This window comes from Euleptes europaea, chromosome 16 (assembly GCF_029931775.1).
Source record: "Euleptes europaea isolate rEulEur1 chromosome 16, rEulEur1.hap1, whole genome shotgun sequence".
NCBI lineage: Eukaryota > Metazoa > Chordata > Lepidosauria > Squamata > Sphaerodactylidae > Euleptes > Euleptes europaea.
In genome coordinates this window covers 34,240,205-34,253,957 of record NC_079327.1, presented here as the reverse complement: position 1 = coordinate 34,253,957, position 13,753 = coordinate 34,240,205, and the positions used below count along the sequence as shown (strand labels likewise).

The following is a 13,753-nucleotide window of genomic DNA, read 5'->3' as shown; positions in this document are numbered from 1 at the left end:
GGTGACGTCACATCCTGACATTTACTAGGCAGGCTTTGTTTATGGGGTGGTTTGCCATTGCCTTCCCCAGTCATCTTCCCTTTACCCCCAGAAAGCTGGGTACTCATTTTACCGACCTCAGAAGGATAAAAGGCTGAGTCAACCTTGAGCTGGCTACCTGAAACCAACTTCCGTTGGGATCGAACTCAGGTCGTGAGCAGAGCTTGGACTGCAGTACTGCAGTTTACCACTCTGCGCCACAGTGACCGCTTGCAAAATGTTTTGGTGAAGGTATTAAGGCAGAGGCTACTGAGGAAGAGCTAAGTATGAGGGGCACCCAAGATGGCCTGCACAGCCGTGCACATCTGATGAGTAGCTAGCAGTCCCTAGCGCAGGCATACAGGCTGTGACATCAGTGGCCTGTGCTAGGTGCTGCCAGACATCCAGGAGCCTGCACTGTGCTGCGGTAGCAGCCCCTGGGCCTTTAGAGCCTCATATCTCCAGCAAACTGCCATGTGTGCCACTGTGCTCTCTCTTGGAGGGCTGCCTCAGACATTTGGCAAGGGCAGCTGAGTGCGGAAGAACAGTAGGACTTATTTACTGAAGGTAGAAAAAGAAGAGTTGGTTTTATATGCCGACTTTCTCTACCACTTAAGAGAGACTCAAACTGGCTTACAATCACCTTCCCTTCCCCTCCCCACAACAGACACCCTGTGAGGTAGGTGGGACTGAGAGAGCTCTAACAGAGCTGTGACTTGCCCAAGGCCACCCAGCTGGCTTCGTGTGGAGGAGTGGGGAAACAAATCCAGTTCACCAGATTAGCCTCTGCCGCTCATGTGGAGGAGCTGGGAATCAAACCCAGCTTGGAGTCCACCACTCCAAACCACCGCTCTGAACCACTACACCACGCTGGTTAGGTAAAACTATAGCACAAAAGGGGTCTTCTGTAATAATGTGAACCCTTATTTATTTCTGTCCTGCCTTGATTTTGTTGATTGCTTGGAATGCTGGGACAGGAAGCTTACAGTGTGTTCCTGGGATGTTAATAAATATAGCATGTCTTTCAGGAGCATACATATTTTATAGGAATTGTTGGTGTCTGTTATTGTGTTTCCTATGTTGATACTCAACCAGTGAAGAAGCCACTGAATCCCAGCACAGTTTTAATTTCATAAGCTGTACTGCCAGTTCTCTGGGCTCTGAAGAATTCCATTTGAATGTATAAATTTTGTGTACCCCCTTGTCTGTCTGGTAGCTTTGCAAATAAGAGATCACTCAAGCAAAGCGAAGAAAAAAATTATGTGCGTAATTGCAGTTTAAAGATTGGATCTTTTGGAAGTTGGTCAATTTTTAAAGTACTGCTGCTGGGTAACTGAGTTTACAAATCTTTCTTCTTACCCTGCCAAGAAAATTTTCTGTGCAAAAAAAAAGCTAAAATGTTAAAGTAGGAAATCATTGCTGCTCGGCTAACAAGTAGCCTTTATTTCAGTGTATTCGTATTTATGTAAAGGAATGTTTTAGAAATGGTTTCATTTAACATGAGCAAAATCTACTCTTAGAATCTGAAGGTTTTCCAGTGTGTTTTTAAGATCAAAAGCATTAAGGAAACACAAAAACAAAAATATTCAAACTTACAAGCAAAAAAAACCCTGGCAAAAGAACCACATGTGAAATGGACATACTGATTCAGTCTGTTGGTCCATCTAACTTGGTATTGTCTATGCTGGCAGGCAGGAAGCTTTCCTCTTGCTAGTAGTGAAAGAGGAAGGCTAATGCCTTCATGCCTGCTTGTGGATTTCCAGGAGGCATCTGGTCAACCTCTGTAGAAAAGAGGAAACTGGACTAGATAGATCTTTGGCCTAGTCCAGTGGTTCCCAAACTTTTCAGGCCACTACCCCCTTGGTTCCACAAACTCAACCCCAGCGCCCCCTACCCTATCCTATAAAAAGCATTATTCAAAATAAGGGATTTGCATGACGCACTAAAGAAGATAATAACAATAAAATTTCAAAACAGTAACACTTAATTGCACACCTATTCAAAATCAAATTAAAACTTTTTAGTTGAAATTTATTCAACAAAACTGATGAACTTGATCCAGTGGTACCAGCTTTTCAAAGTCTGGAAAAAAATTCTGATAGTTTCCACCAAATTTGCCTGTATGGTGCCACAGCTTGATCTACTGTAAATTACTGAACAACACAGTTGAAGGGGTGAACCTCTAGCACTCCCTGCTGCCCCTTTCCCACTTTGTGCCCCCCCCTGAGGGGGTGTTACTGCCCACTTTGGGAACCACTGGTCTAGTCTATTAGGGCTATTCTTGTGGTCTTAAGGTCTCAAGTAGAGAAAGGTCTTTCTCAGCACTAAGACCTTCTCCATGCACTCTACCATTGAATCATGAATCCTGCCTTGATTAAGCCATGATTTTAGTTTGCCCTGTAAAGTCTTCCATTGCCTCAGCAGCATTCTGTGATCTGCTTCACATATGCATGATGACATAGTACTCCTCTCCCTAGGATTATTCTTCATTTTTCATGGATGGTGGCATTTGTGAAAAAGCATCTCTAATGTGATAATGAGCTCTCATAAGTATTGAAAGGACAAAGAGAGTTACAGCACCATGCTAAGCAGAGGTCTACCTTTCTAAGCCCATTGAAGTCAATGCACTTAGAAGGGTAAACTTAGCATTGAACTGATAGAAACCTTGATCTGTCTCCTCAATCCTTGATCTGCCTCCTCATACTATGAATGTATGAAACCGCTCTCCTTTTCCACCTTTTCCAGACCTCCATGAGAGTTTTTCAAAACTGGGAGAAGTAACCAGGAATGCCTGCATTCCGAATTATAAAAGTTGTGATGGGAAGTTGCTGTCAATGGCCTATAGAAATAACAATGGGACACTGCAAAGAGATAGTTTGGAAACGTCAGTGTGGGTTCATTTGAAGCTAATACTTACTCAGATAATCTCACTCTTCTATCTCAGGCATTTCCTACATGCAAGATGCAAAGGCAAGATGGGACCTTGGCAAGATGGGACAGTACCAACCTTGATGGACCAATAGCCTGTGTCAGTTAATGTGTTTATGAGAATAATAAAAGCTAAGAATAGGGTTTGGCTTCAATGTCCATAGTTAACATTACGTTTCCTTATGAAGGAGTGGGCAAGATTGACACTAGGTGCAACGTTGAAATTGTTAAAAGGTTTAGCTTTATGAAGGGCTGTATTCACACCCATTGGATACTTCTGCTTAAAAATAAGTCTGCATTGCTTCAGAAGGTTTTACTTGGGCTGTGTATGAGTTTTGAAAGCAAAATCAAGATTCTTTTACAATACCTGGAAAAGTTAAAAAAATGTGCAGAGTTGTGTTTAGTTTGTTTAATTTATCTTGCATGCCATGGAGAGATAAAAGGAGCTGTGCAGAGTACTAAAGTATATCTCCAGAGAATCCTGTGCCCCCCACCCCAACTTCTGAGGTTTTACCAGGCACTGCCTGTATGTTTCTAATGATGTCTGTAACCCATAAGGGTTAGAAACTGGGAAACAAATGTTTCTCAAGATGGGACTGCTGCATGGCATACCGTTGTGCAGTGCAGTCCACACAAATAAGAGGGATGCAGAAGAGTTTGGCTTTGATAACAAAAAATTAAAAGCTTGATTTTGAAGTATGGTTTTTAATGGGTCTGATGCTTCATATTGCATAACAAAGAAGTTAATATAATAAAAACGTGATATATCAAACGTAGGAATTTTAAGAAGCCCCATGTCTCTAAAACTCTGAGGTGAAATCATTATTGAAGCCCCCACTTAAAAAGAAAAGGTGTGGGCTGTATGCTGAACTCAGTGAATAGTTTTTTGTTCTTTTGACTGCTTATTTCTTTTCAACCCTTATTTCATTTTCCACTGATGAATCCCATTTGGCAGAATGTGAGGGATGACTCAGTGTGCTAATATAACTTTCACTTATGTGGAATTTTATGTAACCTTCCTTAGATTTGTGACTGCCTTCAAAATTAAATAAAAAGAAATGGACAGAGAGCTTAAATATCAAATGACTGGAAATGTGTTATAATTTACCACAGTCGTGTGCAAACTGTTATTGTTTATCCAAGACATTTGTAGTTCTCAATAAAAGACAATGTGAAAATTAATCTGTATCCTTATGATCCAAAAATGTTATGGTGATCTCTCTTATTGAGAAGATGCCTCTCAGCGATCTATTTACTGGAGTATGGTATCTTATGAGAAAGTCATTGTTGGGCTATTAGAACCAAGATCTTAACAAGATTTAAGAATTCCTTAATTAAGCTGCAGTACTGCAGTCAAAAGCTCTGCTCACGACCTGAGTTCGATCCTGACAGAAATCGGTTTCAGATAGCCGGCTCAAGGTTGACTCAGCCTTCCATCCTTCCGAGGTCGGTCAAATGAGTACCCAGCTTGCTGGGGGTAAAGGGAAGACAACTGGGGAAGGCACTGGCAAACCACCCCGTAAACAAAGTCTGCCTAGTAAACGTCGGGATGTGACATCACCCCATGGGTCAGGAATGACCTGGTGCTTGCACAGGGGACCTTGACCTTTACCTAATTAAGCAATTCCTTCATTAATTATACCATAGGTAATAGCTCCCAGTATTTTATGTGGTGGGAAATACATTTTTTTCAAGGAACTGTATTTGCCAAATAAAATTTCAGAGATGTTAAGGCTTGACAAAATCAAGTGTAATCCTTGGGGGAGGGGTTCCCCTAACTAAGAGCAAGGGTGGCCTTGAAATTGGCCTTTGGAATAAATCAAATAAACACTTGGCTGCTCAGAGAACTTGAGAGTGAATGCTAATGAGTAACAGAGCACAGAGGAATGTGAATGGGATATTTATAGGGTGCAAGGGAGGGAATGTGTTCAAAGAAGAGTCGTCTGGGCAAGGCAGACTGTGAATCAGTTGTGTGAGCAGAATCAAAACATTGTAGTGTTCTTTTATGACTAGATGGCATTCCTCTAAGCCAGGGGTGTCGAACTCAATTGTTACGAGGGCCAGATATGACATAAATGTCACTTGGCCGGGCGGAGCTATGCCTCGCCAGCCCAGATCAAGAGTGGGGGCGTGGCTGGTGAGGTCGCAGTGGGCTCGGCAGCCCAGATTGGGACTGGGTGTGTGTGAGGCTGCCTCGGTTGGCTTGCGGGCCAGATAAGAACTCTCAGGGGCCGGATCTGGGCCCCGGACCATATAGTTGACAACCCTGCCCTAAGCGGAAGAACTTCAATGGGGAAATTCTGTTTTATAACAAAAGTGTTTGAGAGAGCAGACTGTGCTCGCATTAACCAGCATGGTGTAGTGATTAAGAGCAGTGGTTTGGAGCAGTGGATTCTGATCTGCAGAACCGGGTTTGATTCCCCGCTCCTCCACATGAGCAGCGGAGGCTAATCTGGTGAGCTGGATTTGTTTCCCCACTCCTACACACAAAGCCAGCTGGGTGACCTTAGGCAAGTTACAGCTCTGTTAGAGCTCTCTCAGCCCCACCTACCTCACAGGGTGTCTGTTGTGGGGAGGGGAAGGTCATTCTATGCCGGCTTGAGTCTCCCTTAAGTGGTAGAGAAAGTCCGCATATAAAAATTGACTCTTCTTCTCTTCTTCTTTCCTGAGACCACCATAATTGTTATAAGCTGCCAGGGGAAGAGATGTGCCTCAGAAGTAGAGCATGCCTGGCAACTCCAGTTAAAATGATCAGTTTTTAGACTCCTACTTATGAACATGCATGAGAAGCTGCCTTATACTGAATCAGAACATTGGTCTGTCAAGGTCAGTGTTGTCTACTCAAACTGGCAGCGGATGAGATCTTTCACATCACCTACCATGTGATCCTTTTGACTAAAATTGCCGGGGATTGACTTTCTGCATGCAAAGCAGAAGCTCTTCCGTAGCTCCTCCCTCAGCTCAAGATCCCAGGGAGCTGTTGCTATCACAGTAGACTATATTGACCTTGCTAGGCCAAGAAGCTCAATCAGTATAACATATCTTCAAGTGTTCAACTCAAGGAGGGTAAGCAAGGAGGCTCAGGTGAAGCAAAAAGAAGAAGAGTTGGTTTTTATATGCTGACTTTATCACTTAAGGAAGCATCAAACTGGCTTATAATCACCTTCCCTTCCCCCCCCACAACAGACACCCTGTGAGGTAGGTGGGGCTGAGAGAGCTTTAAGAGAGCTGTGACTAGCCCAAGGTCACCCAGCTGGTTTCATGTGTAGGAGTGGGGGAACCCTGTTCACCAGATTAGCATCTGTCGCTCATGTGGAGGAGTGGGGAATCAAACCCAGTTCTCCAGATTAGAGTCCACCACTCCACATCACTGCTCTTAACCACTACACCACACTGGCTCTCAAGTACAGGCAATGGTTGTGCCCCTCCCTATGGAAGTCAGGATATGAAGACTCCACAAGAAGAGGGCACACACTGGGCCCAGGGTATTGTAAGAGGACCCATGATGCAGCTGCCTTGTGGAAATCAAGCAGGGCTGGGGGTGGGCAGTGTCCGAATGAGAGTCCTCATGTGGCTCCATGGTGGAAGAAAGGCAGGATATACATTGAAGAAGAAGAAGAAGAAGAAGAAGAAGAGTGGGTTTTTATATGCTGACTTTCTCTACCACATAAGGAAGAATCAAACCAACTTACAATTACCTTCCCTTCCCCTCCCTACAACAGACACCCTGTGAGGTAGGTGACTAGCCCAAGGTCACCCAGCTAACTTCATGTGTAGGAGTGGGGAAACCAACCCAGTTCACCAGATTAGCCTCCGCCGCTCATGTGGAGGAGCGGGGAATCAAACCCGGTTCTCCAGATCAGACTCCACCGCTCCAAACCACCGTTCTTAACCACTACACCACCCCTCACCCCTTCATGTTCATTTGTCACTAGGGCATATTCATTTCTTTGGTAGATCATTGTGTTTATTTATTTGATACATTTTGTGTCTACTCAAATACGTGGATCTTTGAGTCTCCCTCTCCCACCCTGTCACAAGGTCATGGCTGTGTGTCGTTTGTTCCTGCATTGGGCTAGCATGGCAAGGGTAGAGCGCTGGAACCATGGGTTGATTCTGCACACCCAGAGCCCCACTGTGCCTTTATCCAGGTGCAATGAGCTGAAAGGAGCCCTATGAGGAGAGGAGGAGGATCGCCCTGTCAGGCCTTGTCTAAATAGCTGAGAAAGAGAGAAGGAGGAAAGCTGTCGATATAGTGCCTGTATCTGCCAGCATCTGCCCCAACCTGGATGGCCCAGGCTAGCCTGATCTCATCAGATCTCAGAAGCTAAGCAGGGTCAGCCCTGGTTAGTATTTGGATGGGAGACCACCAAGGAAGTCCAGGGTTGCTGTGCAGAGGAAGGCACGGGCAAACCACCTCTGTTAGTCTCTTGCCATGAAAACCCCAAAAGGGGTCGCCATAAGTTAGCTGTGACTTGACGGCACTTTACGCACACACACATCTGCCAGTAGTGAAGTCACCAGCCCGCTGGCCTACTTACCACACTCCACCTCCTCCTGGTACCGAAGACCTGTCCTTAGAAGGCAACCCTCTTTCATGTAAGAACGGCTCTCTCCCCCCTGTGCTCCCTGGTATGGGCTGCCGGTAGCTCCAGCACAATCCCGTCTATGCTGTACAGGAGGGGAGGGTACCATGCCATGCATGTCTTTCCCTTCCAGTCCCAGATGCTTTAAATTTGCTAAAATGCTGGTAAAAGACAGAGCAAGCATTTCACGCTGTCCCACCTGCCCAATAGCCAGCCACAAAGCAGCTTTTCAAATATTTGTACGCAAGTTTTCCTGAAGAAACTTCTCCCGAATTGGTCCAAATACACACGCAGACATGCTGATGACATGAAAAATTGCGCTCTGATCAGCAGTCTCAACAAGACTCTCCAGAGAGATCTTTACAAGACAATTCCGAAATACAGTTGGGCTGCTTAAATCCCAACGAAGTCAATGGGATTTAAACAGCACAGTAGTGGGCAGGACTGATGCCACTATAAGTTTTAAAAAAACATTGTGATGCTTTTCTTTTTGTATACTGCAGGGAAATAAGGATGTAAATATTTTCTAACAGTATAGGTTCAGTTTTTCAAAATACTATAAAGCATTGTTACAAAACCTGACGGGAGCAAACGGGGACATGGATCAGACTACTCGCTCTTCGCAGCCTGGCTGACAAAACTATTTCCAGCTCACATAAAACATTCCATAAGCAATTACTGAGGGTGTGGCTGCCAGGGCAGCTTGCTCTGTAATGCTGGAAACACGTTGATCCTTTTTTCATGGTGTTTCATCTGTTAGGCAAAGAAAGCTGGAAATGTTTGCTGAAAGTTGAGCACAAGGATTGCTGCCCAGCATTTAGAAAGTGGTTGGTATGGAATCAAGACTCATCTATTCCCAGTTCTTGCCCTGTTGATGCAGCTGCATGAGAAAAGTAATGTATAACCCAGGCCATCCACATCCCTGCTTGATCCCTGCACTGCTTGATCATGTGATTATGCCCCCCTCTTTGAGAGAGGAAAATCTGGACAGTCAGTGTGGTCCACCCATGTTAATACATGATTTCCCTTGCATGGGTGGGATGGTGGGGCCATTGTCTGTGGGGTATTTTGAAACCAGGGTTGAGTTTTTCTGTGCTTCTTCTGGTTCTCTTGAGCTACAACATTTAGCTGCCCAAAGCAGTGTGTACTAGGTCCAAACAACTGAACTTAAAAGTTCCAGTGTGTCAGTGGCTCAGATGTACGGCTTGCAGAATTTGCAGTGGAGTAAAAGGCAAAACAACCAAGCATTTTAGGGGGAAAGGTATGATAATGATCCTCCCCACTAACACATGTTATTTACTAATTCAGGATGTGCATTCGGTATATCTGAGCTGAAAAAAATACCTGAAAAATACCTTGCTGGTATTTTCTGGGTATTTCCCACCTGAATACATGTTAGAGAATCTCCAATGCTCATCGCTTATTCCAATCCCAAAAAAATCTGAAGAAATTTGGGTTTATTTGGCAATGCTAAATAGCAACAGTTAAAAGTCTTCCAGGTTGCCCTATGCCCTTTTCCACCCTTTAGTAAAAGTTTCCAGGGCAACAGGAGAAGAGGGGATGAGGTATTTCTCACAGGCAAATAGGATAGCAAGTTGGGGGAAGCTGTACAGTTTGCCAATCACAGTAGTTATAGTTTTACAGGGCTGTTTTGCTTCACATGTGGAGTCCAACAACCTTGTCCCCCCGCCCAATTATCAGGTTTCCCAGGGAAGAGAAGCGGGGGAGGCAGTGGCAAATAAGATTGCATGTTAGGGGGAGCAGTGCTCTTCTCCCAGTCACAGGCTGGCCCCTGGCTGTAGCTAGACTCCATTACAGAAAGAGATTTCTGTAGTATTCATGGCTAAGCTTGGCTTCAGCTGCTGCTCTGAGCCTCTGGATGTCTGCTACTGCTGCCTGCGAGTCTGCTGCAACTGGAGCTGCATTGAAACCTGCCTGCCTGCCTGGAGAAGATCATTGACTAGTTTGAACAAATTGGTTCATTTTAAAACTATTTAAAGTTTTCTTAGTGATTTATCATTACATTTGTTCGTTGGGCCTGGTAGGGGAGGGAGGCCAAAGGGCCTAGTAAAACCTAAAGGCAATTTCTTTCCTTCTCTTTTGTCCTTTGCTTTTGCTGTTATGCTGCTTGCGTTGTGGTTGAACTTTTTTTTTTGTAATTTTTTGGACGTGGGTAGATTTGCCAGCTCTGGACTGGGAAATAAGATTTTGGGGGTGGAGCCTGAAGAGGGCAGGGTTTGGGTTTGGGGAGGGAAGGGACTTCAATGGGGTATAATGCCATAGAGTCCACCTTCCAAAGTGGTCATTTTCTCCAGGTGAACTGATCTCTATTGGCTGGAGAGCCGTTGTAATAGCAGGAGATCTCCAGCTGGTACCTGGGGGTTGGCAACCCTATTGTTCAGAGCTCTGTGGAGAAAAGGTACGTGAGAGATACAATAAATCATCACAGAAAGATGATTTGCTCAGAATAAGAATGATGTGTTCAGAAATCTTTTTTTTAAAAAAGAAAATAGAAAAAAGAAAGAAAATAGCAACTATTTTGGGCCTCATTCCCACTAGCGACACCTTCTAGAATGCTGCTAAGACACAGGAACATGGACACGATGGGATTCTTCTTGCTGAAGCACGATGACAAATATAAAGAACAGCATCACTCTGATCAGTGTGAACTTATCTTTGTGCTTGCAAAGCAGGCAGAGCAAGCCCTGGTTAATGTATTTGTTCACTCCTTGATGAATGAGAATTTTCCTGTCAACAGTGTCAGCATCTGCAGTAGAATGGTATGCAGGGGCGCGTTCACAGAGAAAGGATGGAGGTGGAAATCAAATTTCAGTGGTTTATTTTTGTGGAGGAGGGGAGGAATTGCTCTCTTTTTTTCCCTGGACTGTGCTTGTAACTGTAACCGCTCTCGCTGCTTCAAGGGCCACCTTTTTCAGGAAATTGTAGCAAATCACATATTCACAGGGAAATTAACTGATGCATATTCATGTGTGTTTTGTTCCCAGATGAGCTGCTGTAGGACATTTATGCAGTGGACCAAATATAAAATATGCAGTGGACCAAATATAAAATAATGTACACTTTGTGGGCTAGCCTGATCTTGTCCGATCTCGGAAGCTAAACAGGGTCCGCCCTGGCAAGTATTTGGATGGGAGACCTCCAAGGAATGTCAGGGTCATGGCATGGGTCATGGTCATGGCGTGGGGGCAGGCAATGGCAAACCACTTCTGAATGTCTCTTGCCTTGAAACCCCTACGGAGCCGCCATAAGTTGGCTGCGACTTGACAGCACTTTCCCCCTCCTTTCTACACTTCGAAACGCTGAGCCCAACAAAATTACTTCATTCAAGCCTAGTCAGTTTTCTTCTGTACAGAATACTTTGCCCCCTAGATATCAAACTGATACAGATATAACTGTATGTAATAGATTTGCCCTTTGTTGGCATATGTTCCTGGAGGAAGGAAATGCGGTTCATAAACTTACAATTGGAATAGAACTTAATATGTCTACCCAGTGCGAGGATCAGACTCTATTTGCTGAGTTCAGCAGCTGCAAGGAGCTTTTGTTTGATTAGCTTGGCCTTCAGCACGAGGATCCTCTGCTGCCTCTAGGATTTCTTCCTGAACATTTGTCAAAGGTATTAAGACATTACTTTTGTCTTCTGGGGGAAAAAAGGAGTGTAGGAAAACTAAGATGAGATAAAGCAGCCGTTAGTAGCTCAGAGGCTGTCATGCCCTGCAATGGAAGAATGAGCTAAAATGTCTCCGTTTGGTATAGTTGGTGCCTGTTCAGAACTAGGATTAAATCAGGCAAAGCTCGTTAGAGTTGCTCTATTCACTGTGCAAAACCAATTTAATTGTAGGAGAAATTATGTTACAAAAAAGCAGTACCCTACCTGGCTAGGCAAAAATGCAATACATTCAGATTTCTGCCAGGTATTTTAGAACATGCATGGAAGTATTTCCTTAGTAATATTTATTGATGTGTTAATGCAGTGGAAGCAGCCCAAATAGCCCAGCTTCACCTGGGTGCATCAAAGCTTGGGAGGTCAGCAGGCTTGGCCATGGTCAAGACTTGGATCGGAGACCACTAAGGATGATAGGGGTTGCTCTGCAGAGGAAGGCAACGGCAAACCACCTGTGCTCCTCTCTTGCCTGGATCACTTTGTGGATGGCATCACTGCAAGTCAGTTGCAACTCAGTGGCACATTCTTCTTCTTAATGCAATGGGGTGTGATAGTGAAATCAATTATTACTGGGATGCCAGTTTTAGCAAATGACAATGTCAGTCCATGGCATCTGGATTAAATTCCTGCAACCCCCATAAGTACTCTGTGAGGGTCTGAGTGAGTACCCACCATTTGAGCTCTGTTGATCATCTATAAAATGAGAATATTAATACACAAGGCGATTCTGAGAACACCTGTAATATACTTTGTACATTCTAATGTGGTGTTAAAAAACACACTTTAATCAAACGTGTCTTGTGATGTTTACCAGCTTTATTCTCTGCCAGATGTCTCACACAAAAAACATGATGATAGGTTCAGCATGGGTACTGCATGGACACTATACTTGTCTTCGTAATTTTGTAAGGCCCCATGTATAATGATGGTGTTGTAATAAGAACAATAAGAATTTTAAAAAGATTTTCCACCTGGTTTTATCCATTTTCCTTGATTCAGATTGAAATAAGTTTTTAAAGTTGACAATCATATTTTGCAGTGTTTGCCTACTTAGTTTTGAACTTTTAATTGGTTTGCTGAAACCATGGACTGATGCTGAAACCATGAAATGATGCTTAGCTAGGATCTACCAATTTCTGTTATTGTTCATACAGTCTGGCACACAGAAAAATCAGAGTTAATCAGGATTTGCACAATTATCACAGTCAAGAATCAGAATGAATGGTGTTATCTCAGAAATCATATCAACCCCTCTCTCTGTGAGCACAAGCTGGTGTGGGGTTGGGGGTTGGATACACACATCAAAGAATCAGCCAGAGAATCCTGCCCCTCCCACACAATACTATAGTCTCTGCCTGTCTGTAACAGTTATATCCTTCCATTGCTCAAGGAGCTCAGGATGGTAAGTGAAGGGACACAAAGAATTTCATGGCAGAAATGTCACAGTTCCCCATTTACCAGTGTTGTGCTTGGATCCCATTGAGCATTTCACATGCACAAGGGGGGGGGCAGCCAATTCCCAACTTCTGTGGCCCATCTACAACCTCCCCCCCCCCCATGCTACCCTCCAGGAGCAGAATTTTGCAGGCCATTTGCGGCTATAGAAGGAGAGGGAAATCAGAGAGAGAAGTCATGCTCCACCGACGGAAATCCTTCCATTAGTGGAAGGTTTTGGTGGGATCCAAGGTATAATTTTCCTTCAGTAGAAGTGCAACCTTCTGGGTAAAGCTGAGGAACGTGGGCTACGAAGGTGGAACAATTCTGTGTTTGTTTTTTTATTGGGAAAGCCTTTAATTACCATGATAGTTACTGAAAGAATGGAGCATTTAAATTTCTACAGCTAAAGAGGGATGTGCTCTGTCATGGAAGTACAGTGACAAAGCCTCATAGTAGTGTGTAAATGTTTAACATGTATGAAGATAGTGCAAGTGCCAGCTTGGGCCGAATAAGTTAGAGAATCAAGAAGAACTTTAAATGTAATTAAGAAAGAAGCATCCTACTGTATGTGCCTAATTTACATTACAGGATTAATTTATTTTAGCTAGCATGAAGAAATTAAGAGCTTCTGGTTGTATGTTCAGAAGGCTTTTATTAACATTCTCCTAATTGACAATGTATTGATTTATATAGTCCCAGATGGCTTTGCTTTAACTTGAAACATTTGAAACCTGCTAATGATCATTTTAGTATTTTCCGCCTGCCCATACAAATCCCTTTTCTTCTACTTTAGCTAGCTCAAATACACTTGTTCTTGGAAGTGACTTTATCGCAGGAAGAGAGTGAGATTTATTTTCATATCTGCAGGCTGCTACATATGTTGCATCAGAACAGGGTGCACATTAAAAAGTTATCGTGTTCCTGCTTCTACCTTGTGGGGTAGGAAGTGGCTGCGCATCATTTGATCTCTTTTTCCGCACAGCAGAAACAAACTGTGGGGAACCACAGCTGAATCTGAAAGCGTGTTTCCATGGTGAAGCGTGTTTAAAATTGCTGCTACATCACAGAAGTAGGTAAAGGCTAAATTTTTAACCTGTGC

The 13,753-nt window shown here is 43.8% G+C and overlaps 1 protein-coding gene across 1 annotated transcript in view; it reads left to right on the top strand.

The window, feature by feature from the left end:
- The window catches only part of LOC130488160 (phospholipid-transporting ATPase VA-like), a 114,167-nt gene that overhangs the window by 69,201 nt on the left and 31,213 nt on the right, over positions 1–13,753 (top strand). The window lies entirely within an intron of this gene.